Below are 23,955 nucleotides of genomic sequence, written 5' to 3' on the forward strand. Positions count from 1 at the left end.
GCAATGCTGGTAGTGGGAGGACAAACTAATATCATTTTTTAAAGGCAATTTGGCAATACTTAAAAAAATTTAAATACGCATATTCTTTGGCCCAGCAATTCCACTTCAAAAACTCTCCTACAGACATATTTGCACAGAGGTTCGGAAAAAAAAAAAAAAAGACCCATATCAAATTCACTACAGCATTGTCCGGTAAAAATATTACAACTACCCTAATGTCCATCAATGGAAAACTGATTAAATAAATTATAGTAGAGCTATATAATGCAACACTGTTGAGCCACTAAAAGAAGATCTACAGGTATTAATGTGGGAAGATAAACATAATATTGTTGAGCAAAACAATTAAGGGTAGGGGCCAGCCCAGTGACGCAGCGGTTAGGTTTGCACCTTCCGCTTCGGCGGCCCAGGGTTCACCAGTTTGGACCCTGGGTGTGGACCTAGGCACCGCTTGGCAAGCTGTGCTGTGGCAGGCGTCCCACATATAAAGTAGAGGAAGATGGGCAGCAGATGTTAGCTCAGGGCTAATCTTCCTCAAAAACAAAAAAATTAAGGGTAAAGAACAGTGTGTCTACCATAATGCCAACTATGTAAAGAAGTTTTTAAAAGATACATGTTTTTTTACATAGAGATGGGGTCTGGAACAACAGACAGCAAATCATAAACAGTCATTTTCTCCAGTCCTTTTATGGGAAAGTTGGGAAGTTTTCTGACATACACATTATTATACTGTTTGAGCTTTCCATAATTTGAAAGGAAACATTTTTATAAGTTGAAAGATAGTTGATTTCTGCAAAAAAAAAGGTTCCTTATTGCAAAAGTGTAATCTTGGTTACAAATATTAATAGGCTTTTTCTACCTAACTCTCTCCAACAAAGTCAATGTGCCAATTTAAAATATACAAAAAAAAATTAAATCATTAGTTTTATGTATTTCTTCAAATCTCCCTATGTAAATTATTTTACAGATCCAACTTGGCATATCAAGTAGCTTTTAAAGACTTTTCTGCATTTCGGGGCAAAAGGAAGCAAAACTAAATATGGTTGGAAACTTTGGTGCAAGTCTAGTTCTTTAAGTAAATAGCTACGCACTCTGAAGGAGCCATTTTATCTCTTCTCTATTTATCTATAAATTTAACGGATTTGAGTTTCCCCACATATGTCCTGAAGAACAATGTTTTCGAAAAAGACTCCATGAAGAAAGGATTTTGTGGGTAAATAAATATGTGAAATGCTCTATGTTGTTTCTCCTTAGTTAAGTCACATTAGCATATTAAATAGTCTCTGAGCTTCCATACCCTCCCCTCTAACTACCACCAAAATAAAAATCTTGTTTGTGTTTAATTCAGCAATTTCCCGACCTAGTTGATCCCAAAGCCCTTTCTTTATAAACACAGATAACTAACACACTTAGGGAAATACTGGACCAGAAAAATCTTCACCCCTCCTAAGTCCATGACATTAAAGGCAGCTAAATAATTACATATAACCAAATAATTACAAGAAACAAATAAAACGACACTTCAAAATTAAATGCAAAAGGAGACTATGCCTTATTAAAGCAATATGACACAAGAAAACAGAGTTTCTAACCAGTTTCTAGTCAGGTTATCTGCCACTGAGAAATCCTTCAGCTGGAAGTCTGCGACTCAGCAGCACATTTTCTGCTGTCTGATACTATGTAGAAATCAGAAAAAGAAATCACAACTGCCTACACTCTTTTAAAAAAACAAAAAAATTATTGTTTTTAAAGCTTTATGTAACATTTCCAAATCTTCTATTTTTTTTTCTCCTCATTAATTATAAATAGCTCTTTTGCTTTCATTTCCTTTCTCGCTCCCCACTCAAGAAAAGTGTAGGGGCCCGCTCCGTGGCCGAGTGGTTAAGTTCGCGCGCTCAGCTGCCGCGGCCCAGGGTTCGGATCCTGGGAGCGGACATGGCACTGCTCGTCAGGCCACGTTGAGGTGGCCGTCCCACATCCCAGAACTAGAAGGACCTGCAACTAAGATATACAACTGTGTACATGGGGGGTTTGGGGAGATAAAGCAGAAAAAAAAAAAAAAAAAGATTGGCAACAGTTGTTAGCCCAGGTGCCAATCTTTAAGAAAAAAAAAAGGAAAGAAAAGTGCAGATTATCAAATCAGATAAACTGCAGCACAGGTCAACTGTTGAAACTGAGAAAACAAAGGAACAGTAGTTTTAATTAGAACTATCGTATGTTCACGTTTTGCTTCTGTAATAAAAATTCTATCACTTACTTCCTTATGGTTCCTAGTGTATGGGTGCATTTAATTTGATTTCATTCTCTACTATTACAATTTTTGATAGGTATCATTTATAAGTGAACTGCTTTTCCAAATCTAAAGTAAAATTCCACTCTTATGGACCACTAAGTTCTGGCTATTCTTCATGATATTCTGAAAGAATACTTTTTGGTATTCTATCATATACTCCTCCTTCCCCAAATTAGTACATAAGGCAATTTAGATTCATAATAATTACCAAGAAAATAATAATATCCCCAAGAAACTAGAATGGCTTTGCAAGAAAAAGACAAGGATTCACGTAGAATACTCTATCTTTACTACTATATCAAAATTGCTACTACATAGATGGGAAAGGTTTGTTAAAAGACAGTGAATTAGTTCACATTTCTTCACAAAAATCAACTTCACCCTTTGACTTGACAATTTTTATTAAAGGTGCTTCCATTTTTCCAGTCACACTGGTTCCAATCCTTAGTTTTACCCAAACCATTTACTGACTCTTGGACATTCTTACTTCATAATCTCTTTCATCTGCTCCAGCAATTTCACTGGATTGCCACCGCCCTACTTCAGGTCTGACTGTCTCCTAGCTGGATAAGTGTAATAGTTTTTCATTGATACTTCAGCATCAGTCTCCTCCCTACTCCACAGCACCTTCCACACTGCATACTCTCTCTGAAAAATTCTCAGCCTCTCAGTCTCCTGTCTCAAAGATCTACAATACCTCTCTTAGATTGTAGGTGAGACCATTCATAACCTTACCTCTAACTATATTTCCTGTCACTCTAAAACACAACTTCTCCATGAACAAAGCCAGCTGACTTGTACTTCACTGGACACACTTCACGTTTTCTCACATCTCTGTACTCCAGCTTATACTGGTGGGGTCACACTCTCCTAGTCTTAACTGTCTATAAAAATCTTACTCAAGGGGCTGGCCCCGTGGCCGAGTGGTTAAGTTCGCGCGCTCCACTGCAGGCGGCCCAGTGTTTCGTTAGTTCGAATCCTGGGCACGGACATGGCACTGCTCATCAGACCACGCTGAGGCAGCGTCCCACATGCCACAACTAGAAGGACCCACAACGAAGAATATACAACTATGTACCGGGGGGGCTTTGGGGAGAAAAAGGAAAAAAAAAAAAAAAAACTTACTCAAGACTCAAGGCATTGTTCAAATGATCCTTTATGCAATCATCCTCAATTGCTCCAAGCTGGAAATTCTCTCCTCTTTCATTTAATTGCTTCTTCTATATACTTTTTATAATACACTGCTGTGTAATGTAGATATTTGTGGACATTTTATTTCTTATTTGCTTTTTTTGGCTTTATCTTCTCCTGAAGGCCAGGGATGGTGATATATATATCTTAGTATTACCCAAAGGTCTTAGAATAATGCCTGCAATAGCTGTCATTCAATACTTAAAAGCCTTCTAGATTTAACATCACTAAGATCCCTAAAGATGATTTAGTCCAACTCTCACTCGAAAAAAAAAAGGTGGACTGAACTCTAAGGTATTAAGTGAATTGCTCACGCAAAGTCAAATTTTCCAGCTCCTACTTCAACTACATAAAATAACTTTTTGTATTTTTAGTGTCAAGGTGATACTGTGTATGGTAAATTTGGAATAAAATGCTGATAGGATTATAATGGTTCATGGTAATACATTATTCTCTGACTCCATTCAGAAGTTCATATAGATCTATTTTCCTTGTTCTTCCCTTTTCTACCCATATTTTCTAATCATCTTCATTGATATGCCTCACAATCCATGATGTTCTGCCTGTGTGAACTAAGAATGTAGATTTATGTAGATTTTTGTTTAATCTACATGTAAGACCTGTACAAAGCAGGACTTTCAGTGTCTGGGTTTACATTGTCATCTGAGACACTTGTTTGGACTAAATAAAGGTTTATTCTCTATAGGAGAGAACTGCAATTCTTGAATGAATAAATGAACAAAGGAATGACCAAATGAAGGAAGAAGCATTTAGAAGAAGTTGCTGACATGCCTACTAAGACATAAGGCACTAAAATGGGGACAGGCCAATTGTGAATGTGCCTGTGTTAAGTTAACTGATCTAACACGTCTAATTTGCATTCCTCTTCCTCCCCCCAAAGAAGCTTCCCTTTCTTCTCACTTCCTTTTATTCCAAAGTTTTAAATTCATTGTGGCACAAGTTTATTTCAGAATTATAAAAATACTGACTTTCAACGTCCTTGCTATACTCCGTTTCCTCTTCTCAATCATTTCTAAATGACTTTCAAAGAATATGGATTCAAGGAATATGGAGTCAAATGAGAGCCATCCAAAGGCTATACTTTACTTACCAAGTATTTCCACCTAAGGTTCCAGTTAGAAATGGGATTACTTATCTCTCTTGGCACATGCTTTTTCTCTCCAAGTAGACTGGGAAGGCACTGAGGTATTGCTACAGTTTTATACTTGGTTCTTCGTAGAAGTAAGAGTATATTTTCTTCTCCAGGAAGCATAAGCTGACTGGCAGTTCAAGATGGCAGGCTGAATAAACATGTGCCTAATGTTACTCTTTAAAAGCCATCAAAATGACAGTAAAATAACGATGAAGAGAATGAGAGGGGTGCCATCAACAGAAAGCAGAATTCAAGAAATTTTTGGAAGTTAGAGAAACTGTTGACTGGTTAACTGAGCTGAAGGAGCCACACCTGAACAAAACTAACAAAAGGGACTGCAAGAGAAGTAGGAACCAACATTCCTAACAGCACCCAGAGAGACTATGCTGAGACATAACACATACAATGAAGAGCAAAAGAGAACAGGGGGATCAATGAAATGTCTGTATACGGACTAGATAGCCATTTCATCCTCCCACTCCTATTCCTATCTACACACGCGAAAACAGCGAAGCATGACCCCAGTGCAAATAACGTGAGAGGTCTCTCCTTAAGAGACTGAAGGAAATATCTGGGCAACTGATGAAATACTGAATCCTACACACAAACTCATGTTCATTCGTACAGCTGGGAGGCCACCGGTGCAAGAGCTGGCTCCCTACCCACTCGACCTTAAATCATTCCTACCCCTCCTTCTTACCCCTCATTCATATATCTGAAGGGTCAACCAAGAATCACAAAACATGCAGCACAACAAAGAAAGGCCCAGATAAAAGAAGGAAAAAAAGAAATTTTATACACCATCTAATTAGTATCTTCAGAGATATTTGAGACGATATAACATCAATAAAACAAGAGCAAAAACAACCAGGGAATTAAAAAATCACTCTCAGAAAGTCAAAAACGATGGCGGAACTTAAGTGAGTTGGAAGTAAAAGGTTAGAGAATCTCTGGGGACATAGAATAAACAGACCTCCCTAAATGAAATATATGACAGAAAAGACCAGAAGTCCCGAGGATGAATCCAAAAGGACATACATCCAACTTGAACTAGGGTCCCTAAGAGTGAGATTACAGAAGATGGAAAAAGGAATTATGAACTGAATAATATAAGACAATTTCCCAGAGCTAAAGGGAATACCAAGGAGAGGTCTCTAACTAGGTGAAGGCATTATGGCAGCTACTAAACATGGGTACATTTCTGAGTGCAGGAAGAGAGAGGGAGATTTTCATGAGACTGAAGATAGTAACCCAAACTGAGCTAACGGTTTAACCATATGCTTGTGTAGCAGGATAGCTAATACATGTTTAGCGAAGGCAAGGAGCTTTGTTTAGGTGTATGATTGTGAAGGGAGTGACCAAAAACGAGGCTGGAAAATGCAAGTAAGAGCCAGATAATGGAAATTTTGGATTGACATCCTAAGCATTTCTTTGTGTCTAAAATAAAGACCACTGATACTTTTTTGCTTTTAGAAGTAGCAAGATCAAATCTGTGTTTTCAAAAATGTAACTTCTTTGGCAATACCTTGGATGCGGAGACATGACAAATGTATGTGGGCATCCCTGTTACAAGGTAACTGTCACAGTCTTAGCAAGAGATTGTTACAACTAAACTGAAAAATGAAAGGAGGAATTGGTTTTGCAAAACACTTCAGAAGTTATACATATCACTTGCTATAAATTATTACTTGCCCCATGTAACAATTTCTTGTTAAAATGGAGAGTCATGCGGTAAGAGTAATACAAACATCTTTGCCAGCCTGCTCCAAGGGCTTCATCAGAAGGAGGACTATCTAACATAGTCGGCTGGGAGACAACAAATGTAAAAATCAAAATCTGGCATTTTTTAAACTACCAATCCTTGAACAACTCAATTAATAGACTTTCTCCAACTATAACAACAATAAATTTAAGTGACTCACTCCATTGTTAAGTAGCACAATGAGAATATAATTACACGTTAAATCCGTTGCATGGGTTTCAATCCAATAAGGCAGGGTGATAAAGGTATGTTTAAAAAAACCAGATTTCTGGAATAACAGATAATATTAGTAGGCTGAGGAGTAGAAAAACCTTAATGAAAATTCAAATATATGTATTTCTTTTCAATATTTTAAGACTATTTTTTCTAAGATATCAGTGGAAAAATACACGATTAGTGAAGGGCAATTAATTACTACAAAACATGCAGTGGTAGACATATTACATGATGTGCATGAGTAATGGCCAAGACTCTTAAGGACTATATGTTTTTGATTTACATGCCGAGATACTCCAGAAATCATTAAGTCTGAGGCATTCACAAGACCACTACAGAAAGATCAATGGACTAAATACCAGAAGATGTGGGATCTAGCCTTGGCTCCACAACTAATGTGTCACACAACCAAAGACAAATTGCTTACCATTGGGTGAGTCTCCTTCTTTTCTTTGTGTTGTAAAATACAGATCTCTATCCTTTGTTACAACATTTTTTTTTTCCAATTCTATGACTTCACTCTGTCTATATAGACACAGATGGAAATGAATGGGTAACTATTTTTTAGTCAATGTTGCAACTTCCCTTCATGTATTCTTTATTTCTCAACTTACTGAAGAGGAGAAAGATTTTAGTTCTTAGTTAACTCAAATCCCATAAGAAAACAGAAGGGAAAAGAAATACGTGGCACTGTAGAAGTCGACATTTACTCAGTTTTACCTCAGAAAGTAAAATTCAGGTTAGCCTTAGTCAAGTCACTAAATTTCACACAAATAGGATCAAAAATAATGAAATTTTTCTACTTTTCCTGAATATTAAAGAAAGCCTTAAGGAAGTCCCTCCATCTGGCCTATACTTCAAAACTGAGAACACACTAAAACTGGCAACACTACTAGAATGACATTTAAAAAGCATAATGCAGGACTGGCCCAGGTGCAGTGGTTAAGTTCACACGCTCTGCTTCGGCAGCTCAGTGTTCGCAGGTTCAGATCTGTAGCGGACCTATGCACCGTTCATTAAGCCATGCTGTGGCGGCATCCCACATAAAAAGTAGAGAAAGATTGGCAGAGATGTTAGCTCAGGGCCAATCTTCCTCACACACACAAAAAAAGCATAATGCAAAGCATGCAGGGATTAAAGCTGGATTTGAGTCCCAATCCTGCTACTTATAACCACAAGCTGCATGACCACAGGCACATTAAAAAACCCTGTGCCATGGTTTCCTTATCTATCAACTGGGGATAATAATCTCTTCAAGGAATAAAAAATATCTACTACAGTTATTGCGAGATTCCAAACCATTAATGTAAAATGCCTAGAACAGTACTGAGCACATGGAAGAGCAGCTCGATAAATAGTTTATACTATTTTTATAAGCATCCAGTTTGCTCCTGTACCTGCTGACCCAAGTACCAGAGAGATAGAAGAAAATATACAGGTTTAAGAACTTATTCAAAAACAGGCACTGTGCTGAAGCTTTCACTTGTTATCTCACGTGATCTAAACTATCCATGCCCCTGACCCCTACTTGGCAAATGTCTGCACATTACTGAGTTTCAGTTTAAACATTATCTCATCTTCAAACCCTTTCATGACTTTCTAGAGCAAATACAGGTACTCTTTTTCCAGTCCTCCAATTATACACGGCATATATCACCATGATAACACTTATCATACTGCATTATTATATGTCTGTTGATTAAAAAGGCTACAAACTTCCTGAAACGAAGTATCATAATTTTTCATTTACATCCCCATGCCTAAAACCATCCCTGAAACATAGCAGGTGCTCAATATATATTCAAGGCAGAGGAGGAGAATCCAGGTGGTGGAGAACAAAGGAAAGAGGGAGGGAGGGAGGGATGCAGGACAAAGTAGCTGTGATTTTCTCTCTTTTAGATGAGGATTTTGAAAGACTCAAGGTGTAATGTGATGAATGGTGGAGTCAGGACTCAAACCCAGATCTTTGACACCAAAAGCCCTTGTTTACATGATGCCTAGTCTAACACTCTCCAGAATATTTCAATTGTACCTCAACATCATAATCACAATATCAAGGTTTAGAATCTTGAAGCTATAGGACTCTCGCAGGCCTCCCTACTCTACTCATGCTCATCTTTTATTCTTTTAACTGTTTTGTTTCACTTTTTTAAATTTTCTGTAAAACTTCTTAGCTGATACAATGAATTGTAAGAAATTAATCCTTTTATTGTAGGACATCTAATTTTATTGTTTCTCTTTGAAAATAAGAGGTACTTAATACATGATGGCTACAAAGGAAATTTTTTAAAATCCTATCAAATCTAAGCTTCAATGATATTCATGCTTCATCACATTGAAAGAATTCTATATTTCAATTAGATCTCACTTACAAAAAATACATCTTGGGGCTGGCCCCATGGCTGAGTGGTTAAAGTTCCACACACTCCACTTTGGCAGTTTGCAGGTTTGGATCCCGGGCATGGACCTACTCCACTCACCAGCTATGCTGCAGAGGCTTCCCACATACAAAATAGAGGAAGGCTGGCACAGATGTTAGCTCAGGGCTAGTCTTCCTCAAGCAAAAAGTAAAGAGGAAGATTGGCAAAGGATGTTAGCTCAGGGCAAATCTTCCCCACCAAAAAATGAAAATCTCAACATGGTGCTGGACAAACTGGACATCCACATGCAAAAAAACAAAAAAAGATTCTACACAGTTCCTACACCTTTCACAAAAATTAACTCAACCTGAATCACACACTTAAATTTAAAATACAAAACTATAAAACCCATAGAAGATATGATAGGAGAAAACCTAACAACCTTGGGTATGGCCATGACTTTTCAGACACAACATTAAAGGTATGATCCATGAAAAAAATAATTGAATAGCTGGACTTCATTAAAAGTAAAAACTTCTGTTCTGCAAAAGACAACATTCAGAAAAGGAGAAGATAAGGCATAGACTGAGAGAAAATATGTGCAAAAGATACATCTGATAAAGGACTGTTATTCAAAGTACATAAAGAACTCTTAAAACTCAACAATAAGAAAACAAACTCCTTCATTAAAAAATAGGCCAAAGACCTTAACAAACACCTCACCAAAGAAAACATACAGATGGTAAATATGCTTAAGAAAAGATGCTCCACATCATGTGTCATCAGGAAGATGTAAATTAAACCAACAATGAGATATGATTATACGTCTATTAGAATGGCCAAAATCTGGAACACTGACAACATCAAATGCTGGTGAGGCTATGTAGCAACAGAACTCTCAATCAGCGCTGGTGTGAATGCAGAATGGTGCAGCCACTCTGGAAGACAGTTTGGCAATTTTTTAACAAAACTAAACATACTCTTATCATACAATCCAGCAACTGTGCTCTTTGGTATTTACTCAAAGCAGGTGAAAACTTACATCCAAACAAAAACACACATACGAATGTCTATAGCAGCTTTATTCATAACTGCCAAAACCTGGAAGCAACCAAGATGTCCTTGAGTACATGAACTGATAAATACACTGTAGCACATCTAAACAATGGAATATTATTTATCACTGAAGAGAAATGAGCTACTAAGCCATGAAAAGACATGGAGGAACCTTAAATGCATATTACTAAGTGAAAAAAAGCCAATCTGAAAAGGCCACACATTTTATATTCTAATTATATGACTTAGTGGAAAAGGTAAAACTATGGAGAAAGTAAAAAGAATTGGGGTTGGGGTGGTGGTGAAGGAGTAGGGCACAGAGGGTCTTTAGGGCAGTGAAAATACTTCATTAAGATACTATAATAATGAGTACATATTATACATGTGACCAAACCTATAGACTATACAACACCAAGAGTGAGCCATAATATAAACTATAGACTTGGAGCGATTTTGATGTGTCAATGTAGGTTCATCAATTGTAACAAATGCACCCTCTGGCAGGGGATGTTGATAATGGGTGAGGCTATGCGAAGGTGGGAGCAGCGGGTACAGGCATACCTCAGAGATACTGCAGGCTTAGTTTCAGACCACCAGGATAAAGCAAATATCACAATAAAGTGAGTCCCACTAATTTTATGGTCTCCCAGTGCATATAAAAGTTATGTTTACACTATACTGTGGTCTATTATGTATGTAACAACATTATGTCTAAAAAAACAATGTACCTACCTTAACTAAAAAATACTTTATTGCTAAAAAATGCTGACCATCATCTGAGCGTTCAGCCAATACTAATCTTTTTTGCTGGTGGAGGGTCTTGCCTCGATGTTGACAGCTGCTGACTGATCAGGGTGGTAGTTGTTGAAGGTTGGGATCTGTGGCAATTTCTTAAAATAAGACAACAATGAAGTTGGCCACATCAAGTGACTCTTCCTTTAACAAATGATTTTTCTGTACCATGTGATGATGTTTGATAGCATTTTACCCAGAGTAGAACTTTTTTCAAAATTGGAGTCAATCGTCTCAAACTCTACTGCTGCTTTATCAACTAAGTTCATGTAACGTTCTAAATCTTTTGTTGGTATTTCAACAGTCTTCATTCACAGCATCTTCATCAGGAGTAGATTCTATCTCAAGAAACCACTTTCTTTGCTCATCCGACTTCTTATCTGTTAAAGTTTTACCACAAGATTGCAGCAATTCAGTCACATCTTCAGGTTCCATTCCTAATTTTAGTTCTCTTGCTATTTCCACCACATGTGCAGTTACTTCCACCACTGAAGGCTTGAACCCCTCAAAGTCATCCAGGAGGGTTGGAATCAACTTCTTCCAAACTTCTGTTAATGTTGATATTTTGACCTCTACCTGATTCACAAATGTTCTTAATGGCATCTAGAATGGTGAATCTTTTCCAGAAGGTTTTCAATTTACTTTGCCCAGATCCATCAGAGGAATCACCATCTATGGCAGCTATAGCCTTATGAAATGTATTTCTTAAATCATAAGATTTGAAAGTCGAAATTATTCCTTGATCTATGGGCTGCCCAACAAATGTGTTCGCAGGCATGAAAACAACATTAATCTCATTGTATATCTCCATCAGAGCTCTTGGGTGACCAAGTGCATTGTCAATGACCAGTAATATTTTGAAAGGAATCTTTTTTTCTGAGCAGTAGGTCTCAACAGTGGGCTTAAAATATTCAGTAAACCATGTCGTAAACAGATGTGCTGTCACCCAGGCTTTGTTCTTCCATTTATAGAGCACAAGCAGAGTAGATTTAGCATAATTCTTAAGGGCATGAGGATTTTCAGAATGGTAAGTGAGCGCTGGCTTCAACTTAAGTTACCAGCTGCATTAGCCCCTAACAAGAGAGTCAGCCTGTCCTTTGAAGTTTTGAAGCCAGGCACTGACTTCTCCTCTGCACCTATGAAAGTCCTAGATGGCATCTTCTTCCAGCTATTTCAACTATATTGAAAATCTGTTGTTTAGTGTAGCCACCTTCATTAATGATCTCAGCTAGATCTTCTGGAGAACTTGCCGCAGCTTCTACATCAGCACTTGCTGCTTCACCTTGCACTTTTATGTTATGGAGACAGCTTCTTTCCTTAAACCTCATGAACCAATCTCTGCTAGCTTCAGACTTTTCTCATGTAGCTTCCTCACCCTTCTCAGCCTTCATAGAATTGAAGAGAGTTAGGCCCTTGCCCTGGGTTAGGCTTTGGCTTAAGGGAGTGTTGTAGCTGGTTTGATCTTCTATCCAAACCACTAAAACTTCCTCCATATCAGCAATAGGCTGTTTTGCTTTCTTATCATTTGTGTGTTCACTGGAGTAGCACTTTTAATTTCCTTCAAGAACTTTTTCTTTGCATTCACAACTTGGCTAACTGGTGCAAGAGGCCTAGCTTTCAGCCTGTGTCTGCTTTTGACATGCCTTCCTCACTGAACTTAATAATTTCTAGCTCTTGATTTAAAGAGAGAGGTGTGCAACTCTTCCTTTCACTTAAACACTTAGAGGCCATTGTAGGGTTATCAATGGCCTAATCTCAATATTGTTGTGTCTCAGGGAATAGGGAGGCCAGAGAAGGGGGAGAGAGCTGGAGAATGGCCAGGTGGTGAAGCAGTCAGAACACATACATCATTCATAATAAGTTTGCTATCATATATGGGCATGGTTCACGGAGTGGAAAACAATTACAACAGTAACATCAAAGATCACTGATCACAGACCACCATACCATACTATAATAATAGTAGAAAAATTTGAAATATTGTGAGAATTACCAAAATGTGACATAGAGACATGAAGTGAGCAAATGCTGTTGAAAGAATGGCGCCGACAGATTTGCTCGACACAGGGTAGCCACAAACCTGCAATTGTAAAAAATGCAGTATCTGCAAAGTACAATAAAGGGATGTTCAATAAAATGAGGTATGCTGTATATGGGAAATCTCTGTACCTTCCTCTCAATTTTGCTGTGAATCTAAAACTGCTCTAAAAAAATAGTCTTTAAAAAGGGGCATAACTTAAAATGTCATGGAAATAAATAATAATGACTGATTTTTAAAAAATACATCTCTGATTTTACTTGGCAGTGGTAGACTATCAAGTCTATGTACATTATGAAAACTTTAAGGATGTATACTGTAAACCTAGGGCAGTGTTTCTCCACCTGTTTCTCATTATGCCCCTCATAAGGAGCCTTTTTTCCTATTTGCCTCCCCCCATGAAATTTCAATAACACAGATATACTGAATATTTGTTTATGTTCTGTGGCTCTTTGGAGGGCCACAAACCATGTCATATTTAGGAGGTTTTTGCTCCCCACCCTCAAATCCAAGTTTCACCCTCTTGTGATCTCCTCCTCTTTGAGAATGCATGCCTTAGAGCAACGACTAAAAGTAATATAGAAAAGTATAGTTAAAAAGTTAACAGATGAGCTAAAATGGAACTTTAAAAATAACATATCAGCAGATAAGAAGACAGAAATGGAAGAAAAGAGATAAAATAGAAAACTTAAAAAAAAGAGGATGGAAAGGACACACCACCAAAACAATAAGCAACGAGAGGCCTACAGCTGTGTTAATAACAGTAAAAGTGATTTCAAGTCAAACAGTATTACCAAAAATGAAGAACGAATTATTTCTTTTCATAATGAAATAATTATTTCATTTCATAATAGTAATAGGCCTTGGGAAACATAAATCATTAACTGACAGAATTATAAAGAGAACTAGACAAATACTAATCATATTTGGAGGTTTTTTATAGGCAACTCTCAGCAGTTGACAGAACTAGGAAAAAAGCCACTTAGGACAAAAGAAGATCTTAAAAACCATTATTAACCATTTTGCCCTAATTGACATTTATACATATATACACAAACTGCACCCATCAACTGCCAATATAACTTTTTGCAATTCCACGTGGCCCATTCACCAAAATAGACCATAAGCTGAGCCATTAAAAAAGTCTCAATATATTTCAGAACATCTTAAAAAGTATATTCTCTAGTTAAAACAGAATTAAAATAGAAACCAATTATCAATAAGATAAACAAGTACAAATATTTGTAATTAAAGAAGATACTTTTGATGAACCTGATAGATGAAAGAAGAAATTACAAGGAAATTCAAAATTTTAATGATAATGAAAAATACAACATATCAAAATTTGTGAGAGGTTGCTAAAATTATCCATAAAGGAAAATTTACAGATTTAAATGCTTATAAAAAAAAAAAAAAGGAGGTCTCAAATCAGTGTGAGAGTTTCATCTTAAGAAGCTAGAAAAAAAGAGCAAAGCAAATCCAAAGTTAGTAAATGGAAGAAAATAATATGAGTATAAATCAATAAAATAGGGGGAAAATACAGATAATGAAGAAACCCAAAAATCAGCGCTTTCAACAGAATTGACAAACCCCTAGGGTAGACTAATAAAAAGAGGACACAAATTACCAAAATCAGGAATCAAAGAGGGCCTATCATTACCAATCCTAGAGACATTAAAAGGATAATAAAGGAATACTATGAATAAATGATTGCCAATAAAACTGACAACTTAGCTGAAATGGACAATTCTTTGAAAATTAAGGCAACAATTGAAAGAGAAAATAAAGTAAAATTCAACAAAACCTCTTAGCAAACTAGGAAAGAAAAAAACATCCACAATCCAGTAAATGACATCTATGAAAAACCCAAAGCTAAATCAAACTTAATAATGAAATACTGAAAACTTTCCTGCACAGATTACGAATAGGGCAAGGATGCTCACTCTTGCTATCTCTATTAAACATTGTGCTGAAGGTTCTAGTCACTGCAATAAGGAAAAAACAAAAAGGCAGAAATATATTTGGTCTTTGTCCCACTTTCCGGCACAGAGCTCCTAAAGCCATTGGAATTTCCTAAAGGTGTCTTTTGTTATGTTAATGAGGTGACACAAGGAAAGCACCAGGGGAACCAACCAAGTGATTAGAGGGTTGGAACTTTCAGTCCCAACTCCCTGACCTCTGGGGATGGGAGAGGGGCTGAAGATTGAGTTCAATTTCCAATGGCCAATGGTTTAATCAATCATGCCTTCATAATGAAGCCTCTATAAAATTCCAAAAGGTCGGGTTCAGAGAGCTTCTAGGTTGATGAACAAGCAGAGGTGCTGGGAGAGTGGTGTGCCTGAAGAGGGCACAGAAGCCCTGGGCACCTTCCCACATGCCTTGCCCTATGCATCTCTTTCATCTGGCTGTTCCCGAGTTATATACCCTTATATAACAAACCAGTAATCTAGTAAGTAAAATGTTTCTCTGAGTTCTGTGAGCCCTTCTAGCAAATTAATCAAACCCAAGGAGGGGGTTATTGGAACCTCCAATCTATAGCCATTTGATCAGAAGCACAGGTGACAAGGTGGACCTGTGATTGGCATGTAACGTGGAGGGAGGGGAGCCTTAGGACTGAGCCCTTAACCTGTGGGATCTGATGCTAATTCCAGACAGATCGTGTCAGAATTGAGTTGAATTGTAGGACACCCAGCTGGTATAGGAGAATTACTTGGTAATATGGGAAAAAAATTCACAAATCTGAATTGGAGTCAATTTTATGGAGCAACTAGAACTCTCACACATTATTGGCAGGAGTATAAAATGGCATATCTACTTGGGAAAAGTTTCACAATTTCTAACAGAATTAAATATATGCCTGTCCTATAACCCAGTATTTCACTCCTAGGTATTTCCCCAAGAGAAATGAAAACACATGTTGATCCAAAGACACGTATGCAAATGTTTATAACAGGTTTATCCATAATAGCTAAAAACCAGAAACAGTGTAGATATCTTTCAATAACACAACAGATATTATGCTAACACAAATTATGCTATGTATGTATAATAGAAGACTACCGAGTAACAAAAACGAATGAATTACTGGTATACGCATCACAATACTCGTCAAGAACCATAAAGGGTCTTTGATTTTACCTCAAAGACAAGCTAGATAATTAGCCTGCTAGAATTTCACAGATGCTGGGAGAAGGCATGGTACTACAGAGTCAGAGACAAGTGACAGTTTATTACACAGAACAAGAGCGGTAACCAGTTATCGATATTTCTGCACTGGTTCTACAAGCCCCCGTTCCCACAGGGTGATGTGAAGAAGGTCAAATGAAACCTACACACGGAGGCTGCATTACAAGAGAGGAACCCTGGCCTGAGGGAACCTGAATTTTTTCTAATGGGCAGTAAGCATGCTTGCCCTTTACTCTGGTCTATGTTCCAAGGCAGTTTGCTACATAAACACCCTAAAAAAAGAAAGTCCTGAGGAAAGGAGAGTCAGTGCCTCAGTCACAAAGCGGGCAGCAATCTGAGACCACAGGAAAACTGCCTCCCAACAATACTGAGTGAAAGCAGCTTTATACAAAGAGGACAGACTGTGTGATTCGATTCATTGGAGCTTCTACAACAGACAAAACTAATCTATGGTAGGAAAAAAATTAAAATAGTTGTCGCCTGTGGGTGAACGGGTGTGTAGACGGACTGAAGAGGGACACAAAGGATCTTTCTGGAGTGATGATAACATTCAATGTCCTGAGATTACTTCAGGTTACAAAAGTGGAGACAGTTGTCAAAGTTATTGACTAGCGCACTTAAAATTTTTGCATTTCACTGTCTATCAATTCTATCTCACAAAAGATATTGAACTCTAGTTAATGATATGCATGCTGAAGGACCTAGGGGGCAGTGTATTGATGCCTGCAACTTCTTCGGAAATGCATCAAAAAGATAGATTAATGGATTGACAAAGAGGTAACAAATGCAGAGCTATGTGAAAAAGCAAGTATACAAAGGTTAATTATACAATGTACATGTTGGGTATAATGCTATTCACTGTTAAAATTCTTTCAACTTCTTTGCAGGTTTCAAGTTTTTCATTCAAGAATCTTGTAAAAATACATCTTTTATTTATTTACTGATTAAAGATTGGCACCTGAGCTAACATCTGTTGCCAATCTTTTTTTTTCTTCTTCTTCTCCTCAAAGCCCCCCAGCACATAGTTGCGTATTCTAGTTCTAGGTCCTTCAGGTTGTGCCATGTGGGACACTGCCTCAGTATGGTTTGATGAGCAGTGCCATGTCTGTGCCCAGGATCCAAACCAGCAAAACCCCTGGCTGCCGAAGGAAAGCACGCGAACCTAACCACTTGGCCATTGGGCCAGCCCCTGTAAAAATACATCTTTTGACACAGAGATACTTTATGAATGAGAGATATCTTGGCATACTTAAATTTAACTCTTGTGTGTGTGTGAGGAAGAATGGTCCTGAGCTAACATCTGTGCCAATCTTCCTCTATTTTATGTGGAATGCGCCACAGGGTGGCCTGACGAGTGGTCCTAGGTCCCTGCCCAGGATCCAAACCTGCAAACCCCAGGCTCCTGAAGCAGAGCATGCAAACTTAACCACTATGCCACCTGACTGGCCCTTAAATTTAAATTTTAAAAAAGAAATAAGTTGAAATTGAAGTTATTATAATATTTATAAAGTATTCAGTAAAACCAGCATGTTCATGACACTATATTGGACATTACCAAGAAATTTTAGAAAATCAAATATTTCCTATAATTTCTAATTTACAATCTATTTTATTCTACTTGTATAATTGGAAAACGGGAGAAGGTGGATGGGAGGACAGAGAGAGAGGTGAATGAGAAGTAATGAATAAGGAACATGAATGGAAATAAGAATAATTGAATATAAGAACTTTGGAATGAATTTACAGAATTATTTTCAGAGTGTACACTGGGTTGCTGGGCTGATGCCTGAATTTGAAGGGCAGCAGGAAGGTGATTTAGAGAACAACACATGGGAGCCTAGGTCAGGAAACTAAAGAGAACAATTGACATGGAGATGCTGTTCTCATTTTTAGCATATTTTCTGAGAGGAATTATACTTCATCCTCTCCTCCAAGACAGTCTCTGCCGTCTGCATGGAGCTGATTTGGCTTTGAAAATAGTTTGATATTCACCCTTTATTACAATGATCCTTGATGGCGAGAGGTATTAGGGAAGATGAATCAAGGAGAAGCGTGCCCAACTCCTCTTTAGAATTGAGGGAAAAATTAGGAACTTCTCAAGCTGCACAGACAACAACAAAAATTCTAAACTTATCTTTTTGGCTTTATCCAATGTAAATAAAACAAAACAAAACAACACCAAAAACTCAGCTTTCCACAGTTCCCCCTGCTCATCCCCATCTGAAGCCCCGTGGAAGAGCGATTTTTAAATTGTGCTATTTAAAGGAACTCCAAACTTCAGAAAAATCCTTCAGTGATTCTACAGTAATTGATTTGAGTTTCTCTCTTTTAGTATATTTTTAAAGTATCTTAAAATCCGTAACATACAATCTGGCCATATTATACTCTAAGTCAGGGAATCTTAACATGTTCCTTGGTACCACTAGGTTTACACATTTTTTAACTGTACAGATTTCAGAAGTTTCCACGGGTATCTTTCAGTGCATGTATTAAAACTTGTGCTTTTGATTTACAATAGCACAGCTCTGTATTGCTCGTTCATTAAAGCTTCTGGCTTGCTTATGGCCATTCACAAAAAAAAAAAATCAAACAAGCACAGTTACACTAGAGCACTAGAATAACTAGTATCTAGTTACACTAGATACACAAATGTGGCAAGATCCAGGCACACAATGTAACTGTCAGCTGTTTATTAACAAGTGAACACATACCACGCTTTGTTATAATACCTTGAGAGTTCTTTATGGCTGAGTAACAGTGTGTGCGAAGTGAAAATGACTACCTTTAATGCTAGAAAGAGTTTTCTATTTCTTGACCAAAAGCAGGACATTTAAAAAGAACTGCGTTGAGTCATCAGACTCAAGATAAACAAGTTCCATTATACTAACAACAACGAACTCTTCAATTGTTTCCATCATGTGGATAGTTCCCAAAACTTTTGTAGAAAAATCATCATTCAAAGGCCAGCAAATATTATAACATTATTTGATGCTGTGGTCCTTATTTTCAAAAATAAAATGTTTTCAAATATACATGTGTTTCAAATAATGAAATTTAGCAAAGTGTACGGTTGCTGTCAAGAGACGGTGTCATTTTCAAATATAGAACAAAAGTGTCTGCTAATTTATTTTTAGTGTAAACTGAACGACTCAGCAGTTTGGAACACAAAATTATATCACTTAACCTACTGAACTGAATATAAGAGAAAAGTTTACTGATTTAGCAATGTGGTGTTACAATGTTACTGGGCTTACAAAGATAATGTTAGGAATAAAATTCAAACAAAGTTTGAACATAAAGCATGAAATTTTAAAATGTGACTGCAATTTTTTCTGACAGAAGGGTACTGACATATTTCAGGTATTTTTTTTTTTGATGACAATATAGAATAACAATTTTTAAAAAGATATATTTAAATATACACATGTTTATTTTCAACTAAGAAAAAGCTTTAACTAGCTGAGGAATCTGGTCATTTGAAACCAATGGACATTTATAATTCAAGGATGCAAGCAGTTGTTAAAGATTGCCAGCGACTCAACACAGAAACAAAAATGTCCTACAATTCTGTCAAGCTTCCGAATCTGCTTTTTCTTTTACGGAAACTGCTACTAAGGAAAATAGCTCCCATCTTTTATGAAATAGTAATGTTTTTATTTTCTCTACATTTACTGAACACTAATTTTCAGCAAGTTACCAGGGGTGAGTGGCAGTTCTTAAGTCACACAGCCATAGAATTTGAAGCTGGAAGGGAACTTAGACGTCTCATTCTTGGAAGATGGGTAGATTGTAAAATCCATTAAAATAGCAAGAGCATAACATGCATAAGTGGAATGCCATTGTGGTAGCCATTACAGCTGTTACAAATAATCTGGTTGTCCTTTTCCTTCAGGGCAAACGGTAAGCTTGCATTTCACTACTGTCTTTTAAATTAGGCATGACCACGTGACTTGCTTTGGCCAGTGAAATGTGAGTAGAGGTGGCTTGGATACTTTTCATGTAGAAGCTTTCAGAGCTTCTACCATCTGCCATATTCCCCTTTCCTGCCTCCACAATTAGGGTAGCAAGTTTCACGATGGAGCCTCCATTAGTCTGAGTCCTGATGTGAGGACCATGAGCAGAAGGCATTGCAGAACACATTGTACACATAGTACCAGAGAGAGAAAACCTTCATTGTGTATGTCACTGAAAATTTGAGATTGTTATCAAAGCATAACCTAGACTGCCCTGGTTGGTTGAGAAAAAGGAATCTAGAAGTGAATTGTGGCTACACGCAAAACCTAAAATATCTGATATTATCTTATGGGTTGGTGAGTGGGAGGCAAGGAAAATCATGGTGGATGGCAATCCATATTATGTAGTGTCAAAGCATTTAGCAAAACTGTCACATAACAAAGTATCTTGGTCACTCTTAAAAATAGACAGCTAAGAGTCACCAGACATTTCCACATGGGGAAAAGGAGCCAAACCAACAGAAAAAAAAAAACCCAGAAAAAAAACAAAAACAGGAAAAAAAAAAAAAAGCCTGGAGAAAATAACATCATGTAGGGAGAAGAAATCTTAAAAAAACTGCAATTAACATCCTCAGACAGATAAAAGATTATATTGCATCCATGAAAGAAGTCAGTATTCTTCTGGAAACAAGAAAGGGCTCTTGGAAATTGAATATATTATTAGAGATACTAAAAACTCAACAGAAGTGTTAGAAAATTGGTTGACTACTCCAAAAAGAGCACAGAGGCAAAAATGATGAACAATAGGAGTGAAAGCTTAAAATAAAATATAGCATCCACCAGTAGGAGTTACAGAAAGAAAGAAATAAGAAGAGAAGACTTTGAGAATAGTTCCAAGAACAGAAGGACATGAGTTTTCAAATTGAAAAGATCAAGTCATGAAAAAAATTAATTTAAAAACCCTGCACATCAATGTGAAACCTCAGAACAACCCAGATTGGGGACGGGGGTGGGGAGGGGGAGGCAGCAGGGGGTGGGGTCTAAAATCTCCTATGGAGAAAGAAAAAGAAGGTAGGGTCTTATAAAAAGGAACCAGAATCAGAATGGCATCTGACTCCTCAACAGCAACAATGAACACTAGAAGATAACAGAAAGATATTCTCAAAACTGAGAGAAGAGTATTTCTATATGAATTCTATACCTAGCCAAACTATCAGACACAAAGAGTCTTGAAAACTTTACCTCCTTAGTAGTACACCTTCTTAAGAACAGTTTAAGAATGTGTTCTATCACAACATGGGAGAAAACCAAGAAAGATGAAGACATGACATCCAGAAATAGCAAAGAGGCAAAGGAAATTCCCAAATGTGAATAAAGGAAAGCCTGGGAACAACAGCTGTCCAGTAGGACTGTACAGAACAACAAAGTTTAGACCGGAGCGAGAGTGTGGTAAGCTTGAGTAGGCAATGCTCCAAGAAAAAAAAAGGAAATCGGCAGATGATCTGAGATGTCTGAAGCTACTGAGTAGCTTCCCAGCTCTGCTGGAGATTTTGGAGACATATTAATGGTAAATAGAAAATTAGGGGAAAAAAAAAGCAATTATTAACTCTAATAGCTGTTAAAAAAAAAAAAAGGAAAAGCAATCACAATATCCTGTGATTCCTCTGTGAACATTTATGTAGCTACAATAAAGTAAACACTAAATATTGATTTAATGAAAAATTGTGCTACATTTTTTTGAAGAACGGGGGAAACAGTGGTATAAAAGAGCTGAATCTTCATCTTCTGCTGGAGGAAGTCTATAGACAATATCTGGGGAGAAAAAGAAACAGCACTATGAAACATGGTAGTAAATACCAGAGGAAACAGCGAGACAGTTTTAATTTAGTTTCCTGTATAAAAAAAACAGAAGTGGGGGTGGGAAGGAAAGGGGCATAGGATTGCTTTTCCTTTTTTCCTGCTAACCCTTATAAAACTATTTGTTCTAACTATGATTTTTTAACTATCACTTTGATAAAATTAAATTTAAAAAACAAAATCAGAGAGATCTAAATTTACCACCTCCTCACCCATTTATTCCTCAGTCTTCGGGAAAGTGACCTCTGCCCCAAACTCTACAGAAAGGTCTCACTAAGGTCACCTGTGACCTCTTCGGTGTGAATCCAGGGGACCCTTCACTCTTATCATATTTGTCAGCTTTACAGCATTTGACATAAATCACTCCCTCACTGCCTTCGTGTCTGGGACCCTGAGGCCTAGTTTTCCTCCTTATGCCTCTGGTCGCTCCTCCTCAGTTACACCCATAAGCTGGTCTTTCTTGACTTTGAAGTTATCGTTGTTCTCTAATGTCCCATCTTGGCCTTCTCCTCACTACATCTGCTTTCCCCAGGATATTTTCTCTATTCCCTTAGTTTCAACTACTACTTATAACTCCCATTATAGTATCCCCAGCCTAGACTTCTCTCCTGAGCTCCAGCCTCACATATCTAACTGCTTAGTAAATATTTCCACATGACTTTCCCTCATTACGCCTAAAACTTAACTAACTCATATTCTCCACTACTACTACTAGTGAACACCTGTAATGCTTACACACCAGAAACTATTCTAAGCATTTTACACACATTAACTCATGTGCAAATGAAGCTAATGAAAAAATTAAGGCACAAAGAGACTAAGTAACACACCTATGGCTACAAAGCTAATAAATAAATGGCAAAGCCAGGATTTTAAGCCAGGCAGTCTTAGACACCTATATTACCTCCCTAGTCAATTCTTCTTAATGTATTCCTTACCTGATAAAAAGTCATCATCATCCACCCCATTGCTCGAGACAGAAAGCTCCATCTCCCCCAACCCCACATCAACCAGGCATCAAGTTCAACTAATACAGATCTTACTTCCATAACACCTGTGGGATCTGCTCCCTTCCTTCCATTTTCCTAATACAATTCTCCATCATTTCTCACTTAAACTGGAACTGTAGCTTCCTGCTGGTCGCTTTGCTTTCAATCCCTTCTCCACATTGTGAACATCCCGAAGCACAGATTAGCTCTTTCTCTCCCCATACCTGCACGTTACCCTGCTCACATACACAGGCTTCAAAGTTTCCAACATGTTCCTAGTGTTCAGCATGAAGTTTAACTTCTTAGTCCTTTATTTTTTAGCCTCTGCTTATATTCCTAGGCGTTAACTCTTCTACTCCTTCTCCATGCTTTAGCTATAGATCTCAAACACCAGGGTCTCTGCACATGCTACTAATTCTGCTTCGAATACCCCCCTACACTTTCTTCTTCTCTACCTTGGCCAGGTCCTAGGTAGACAAACTTCCTTTCTGTTTTTTTGTTTGTTTGGTTTTTGTTTTTTTTGGTGAGGAAGATTGTCCCTGAGCTAACATCTGTGCCAGTCTTCCTCTATTTTGTATGTGGGATGCCGCCACAGTGTGGTTTGATGAGTAGTGTGTAGGTCGCCCAGGATCCAAAACCATGAGACCTGGGTCGCCAAAGCAGAGCACACAAAACTTCACCACTACACCACCGGGCTGCCCCTTCTTCCTTTCTGTTTTATAATACCTGGTACACATCTATGACAGACTTTCCTACCTATTATTGTAATAACTTGTCTTTCCCTCTGAAGTGACCGCAAGCTCCAGGAGATCAAGATATCACTTCATTTCATCCATCCAACAGGAAAACAAGGCAGACAGGTTATATAACTTGCAGAAAGTCACACAGCTAGTGATCAGAGGAAATGCTATCTAAATCCAGATCTGGATGACTCCAAAGGTAATGAAGGTTTTTATGCAGAAGGAGTGAACATGATGAAAGCAATATTTTATGATAAGCTGCTACAACTTAAAACCAATAGAGTCCTTTTCGTAATCCTGGGCAGTGGTTTAGTGGTTTCTACAGCCAACTGCTCTGTCTTAAAATGAATGTGAATAAGGGCAGGGTTC

The 23,955-nt window shown here is 37.6% G+C and overlaps 1 protein-coding gene across 1 annotated transcript in view; it reads right to left on the reverse strand.

The window, feature by feature from the left end:
• LIN28B (lin-28 homolog B) overlaps nucleotides 1-23,955 on the reverse strand; it is a 120,512-nt gene that overhangs the window by 57,600 nt on the left and 38,957 nt on the right. The window lies entirely within an intron of this gene.

The sequence above is a fragment of the Equus quagga genome, chromosome 11 (assembly GCF_021613505.1).
Source record: "Equus quagga isolate Etosha38 chromosome 11, UCLA_HA_Equagga_1.0, whole genome shotgun sequence".
NCBI lineage: Eukaryota > Metazoa > Chordata > Mammalia > Perissodactyla > Equidae > Equus > Equus quagga.